The sequence below is a fragment of the Lygodium microphyllum genome, chromosome 16 (assembly GCF_053477565.2).
Source record: "Lygodium microphyllum isolate KBCC chromosome 16, Lygodium_microphyllum_v1.1.10, whole genome shotgun sequence".
Taxonomy (NCBI): Eukaryota; Viridiplantae; Streptophyta; class Polypodiopsida; order Schizaeales; family Lygodiaceae; genus Lygodium; species Lygodium microphyllum.
The window spans coordinates 107,323,115-107,328,479 of record NC_141150.1 but is presented as its reverse complement, the minus strand read 5'-3'; positions in this window follow the sequence as shown (position 1 = coordinate 107,328,479).

Here is a 5,365-nt window from a genome sequence, read left to right as displayed (position 1 = left end):
TGCATATCCATTGGTCGATCTCTTATCATACATATTGCCAGCCCAATCTGCATCACAATAACGTGTAAGCTCAACCGACTTAGCATGCTCATAGAATAGCTCATAAGATAATGCACTCTTCACATATCTCAAAATCCTCCTCATAGCATGTGGATGAGGTTTCCTTGGATGCTACATAAACTAGCTTATCAAACCAACTGCATGACTCAAGTCCGGTCTAATGATAGTGAGATAGATCAAACTACCAACCATTTGTCTATACATAGTCATGTTCTCTATGAAATTTCTTGTATCAACAACTAGCTTTACATTTTCTTCAGTGGTGTGTCCATGGGTTTGCATTCCAGCATGCCATATTTCTCTAACATATTCTATGCATACTATTTTTCTATCACCCACATCCCATGAGGTGTACACATAACTTCAATGCCTAAGAAAAATTTCAACTCTTCCAAGTCTGTAATCTGAAATTCTTTGTGCAACATAACTTTTATGTCATCAATGCCGTATATGTCATCACTTGTGATCGCTAGATCATCTACATAGAGCACCAAAATCACATATCCTTTCTCTATTTTCATGGTAAATAGGCTGTGATCAGCTTTGCTTAGCTAAAATCCAAGTGTTTATAAGTAGGAAGTAATCCTAGCATTACAGACTCATGGAGCTTGCTTTAAGCCATACAATGTTTTCTTCAATTTGCATACATACAATGGATAGTCGGGATGCACATAGCCCTCTAGGGCTAATCCATATAAACCTCTTCTTTCAAATCACCATTTAAGAAAGCATTTTTAACGTCCATCTAATAAAGATTCCAGCCTTTAGATATGCAGCCAATTCTATAACAATCCGTACAGTTGCCATCTTAGCAATCGGACTAAAGGTTTCCTCATAATCTAGCCCATACTATTGGGCATACCTTTTTAACTACCAATCCGGCTTTGTACCTTTCTAGTGAATCATCAAACTTACATTTTACTTTATAGACCCACTTGCATCCAATAGGCGCTTTGCCCTCAGGCAATTCAACCAAATCCCATGTTCTATTTTTCAGCAAAGCCTCATATTCATCATCCATAGCCTTGCACTAGTTCTCATCCTTAATTACTTTTGCAAAAGATGTAGGTTCTTTGTATTTCAGCACTTCTGTCATGTATACATAATGTCTCACTAAGTATCCATTATAGGTAAGCCTATACACATGCTTCCTTTCTCTCTGTGATCCCCACAATGGAGGTAAACTAGATTCTGCTCTCTCATGAGGCAGTACATATCTCTGCTTAACTCCAGGTGTAACCACTACAGGTATGCCAAACTCGCTATCAAGACTTTCAATAGAGTCATATCCTGAAGTCAATGGACCTGTAACAACATCAGAGACCTTCTCTTTTTCTGTCTCTCTCCCCCTCATTGACACATCCATGTCAGTGGGTGGAGACCCATGGGTGCGTAGCCTTCCAATCCAATGACTCACACTGCCAAATGCATCTTTAATAAGTCCATTGATAGAAGAAGTGCCTTGTTGTCCATTTTCAGCATACATGCCCTATGAAGTATCATCATATACTGCAACCTGCTTAGCACCATACCAAGATGCTAACTCATCAAATACGACATCATGGTTGAGCAATATCTCTCGTGTAGTCCAAACAATGCACTTATATGCCTTTCTTTCTTGTGAGTATCCAATGAAAACATACTTCACTGCTTTTGGGTCAAGTTTCTTCTATTTGTCATCAGGAACATGAATATAGGCAATACTACCAAATACTTTCAAATGTCATATGTTAGACTTGTAGCCATATAGCTGCTCATAAGGTGTCTTTTCATGTATTCCTGCAGTCGGTGTACTATTCATAACATAGCCATCCATAAGTGCTGCTTCAGCCCAGTAAGACAAAGGCATATCCTTCTCATTTAACATGGCCCTAGCTGCCTCCATAATCACCCTATTCTTTCTCTCAATAGCTCTATTCTATCGTGGAGTAGCTATAAGTCAATTGCCTTCTAATTCCATGCTTTGCTAAGTATCTGTCAAACTCCTTTGAGACATACTCTCCACCACCATTAGATTGTAAGCATGAAACATAATAGTTAAGCTATTTTTTAGCATGAGCTTTAAAATCCATAAAGTTGTCCAGCACCTCATCTTTGTGCTTTAAGATGTATATCCATGTGTACCTGCTATAGTCATCCATAAATGCCACATAGTATCTAGACCCACCAAGTGATACATTATGTGTAGGTCCCTAGACATCTGAGTGCACAAGCTGTAAAGGCTTGTTGCTATTCCGTGTATTCCCAACAAATGGAAACTTGACTTGTTTCCCAAATTAACTTGTTGAGCATACATGTCCCAAATCAGTATACTTAAATCTTGGTAGCTATGCAATAAGCTCCTTATGTTGCATATTTTTCAGCTTTTGAACATTTATATGTCCAATCTGTTTATGCCATGTATGTCTTGAATATTGCCTCACGATAAGCAAACGTAGTAGCATTCAACTAAGGTATGTTTGCATCTAGTGTAAACATCCTGCCATGTCTCTGGCCTTTAGCAACCAATCTACATCCTCTACCATACTCCTCTATGAAGCAGCCATCTCTATTAAATTGTACATGTACGCTTTGCTCAACCATTTGACCTATAGATAATAGATTCTTGGTAATCGACAGTACATACAATACATCATGCAAGTGCTTTTTCCTGCCATCGGGCATAACCAAATAAACAATCCTTGTGTGTGCTATGTCATGTTGAGAATCATCTCCAGTACATAAATAGCCATTAGCACTTGATTTTAGCTCAGCAAACCACTCGCCATATGATGTCATGTGGTTTGAGGTACTAGAGACATCATGAGTGGAGTCCCAAGAGGAACACTAAGAGAATGAGGAATCTACTGCAAGAAAATCTATCTTGTATCATCAACAAGCATGTTCTTCATATTTTAGGTGACTACAACAAGAAAAACAACACCAATCTCCTTAAATATTCACGCAGCTTCATATAACAATTCTCCCATGGATTCTCTCAATGGTACATTGCAATAATTAAGAGTAATAATCCATAACCCTTGTTTGGTCATGGATACCCCTCCTAAGAGGTATGTCTATTATGAAAGGTCGCCAGAGTCACTACAATGTCCTTTCAACAATGTCACTGTCATTTTAGTCTTCAACATCTACTTCTTCCACTTCTTTGAGCTATTTTGAACTTGTATTCATCTCTTCCAAAGGTTATAAAATTTCCCCAAGCTACACATTCATCCAACATAATACTTACGAAGGCATACAAAATAGAAACAGAACAAAAATAGAGGCTCTACAAAAGCTCAACATAGGGTCTATAGTACCATACAAAAGGTCATAAGAAAGCCTTTAGCTCAACTAAAACCATTCAAAACCATAAAGAATCATTCAATAAGCTTTCAAACACGCTCAAACTCCATCAATCATTATTCCACCCTCTCATATAGAAAGAAAACATAGCAAAACAAAAGCTCAATAGAACCAATCAAGGACATTAGCAAAACATCATATGTCCATTGAAAATCATGAGCTTCTCAAATCCATCCAACCTTGTCAAAACTCTCTCAAACTCTTTCAAACCAACTAATCAATCTATAAAATCAATCAAAAATCAACCATTCATGTCTCAAAAATAACAAAAATTAGCCAAAAAAACAAGTCATTTCAACCCTCAACATATCCCCACACTTAATCAGGGAGCATCCTCATAACCTAGGGAAAAGAGAATAGAAGTTCAAAATATAGCTTAGCTTGATCTTCCACAGCATCTTCAGGAAACACCATCCAAACATAACCTTGACTTATAACCTATATCTAAGAAAGAATTGCAAGACTGAGGTCTCTAAATGTATATTCATGAATTAAGAATTTAATGTGTTTGAAGCGCTCTTCTTTTTCAGCGTGTGGATTTTTGTAATGGCTAGTTTATTTTATTTAAAATTAAGGGTCTCTGAAGCGCATGTAGCGTGTGCAAAGTGAACGGTTGGTTAATTAAAAATGTGTATTAAGCGCGGATGCGCATGCCATGGTGGTGATTTGGATTCATTTTAGGAATTAATATGTGAATTTTGGGGTAGCGAAAAAAATAAACGAGAAGGGAAAAAGAATTGCCTGAGAGAGAGAGAGAGAGAGAGAGAGAGAGAGAGAGAGAGAGAGAGAGAGAGAGAGAGAGAGAGAGAGAGAGTGTGTGTGTGTGTGTGTGTGTGTGTGTGTGTGTGTGTGTGTGTGTGTGTGTGTGCAAGGATAGTGAATGGGCACATAGCAATCCCACAATACAAATGGGTCTTAAAAGAGAAAAGGTTATTTTTACCATAAGCATCCATCCATCATATATAATCACAAACCACCATCAATAAACTTCTCAATTAGCTCCATCTTCATCTTCAACTCCACACAAGAAGGATAAAACTCCACATATACACCATAGAACGTATACAAAACTCACATAGACACAAGACAATGTAGTCTAAATGGCACATGCTCCCAAAAAAATGAAGAGCAAAGAGAAAGATTTTCATTAAAATGATCAATACATCCAAAGAGTGTCCACATGCTATGTAGGATGAATATATTTTTTCTTGAACTTCATACTTAGCTTGAGCCATTCCAAACTCTTGTTCTCATTCACAAAATGTAGAGGCACATTCTGGAGAAACTGTAAACAACACATCCCTTCCAAATGGATAATAAACCTAGTAGGAAAACCTTGTGCAAAATAATACAGGACATCCATCTAAGCAATAGTCACATCCTCATTAGGATTAATCATCAAGTTCGGAATACTCTTCCGAGTATTCAGGTGAGACTACTGATGCATAAAAGCAAGATACTAACAAACAAAAATGAGACTGCCAAGCATACCAAAGTATCCTCAGAACAAGCATGCACTCTAGTAAATTGAAGATAAGAAGTAGAACATTGCATAGAAGTATCCCAAGAACCAAGAATAATAGGCCAATTAAACACTGGTCCTGACAAAGAATCATTCAATGTCCACTACGGTCAATGGAGGATATCATTGTTATACCCAGGGGTATCCATCACTAATTGTGGAGGAAGATTAATATAGTTAAATGGAGATGGTAAGAAAATAATAGGAGAATAGTGAAGAGGTGGGTAAGATAAATCATAAAATGAAGATATTTGAAGGGATAATGATGATGGGAAAGAAGGGAAAGAAAGTACAAATTTTTGAACTGATTCTATTGGAAAAACAGAAGGAATAGGTAGAACAATATGAATAAGTTCAATAGGAGTAGGTGAGGATATATGATCAACAATAAATGGGCATACAGTAAAAACTAGAATTTGAGGGAAAACTACAGGGGTA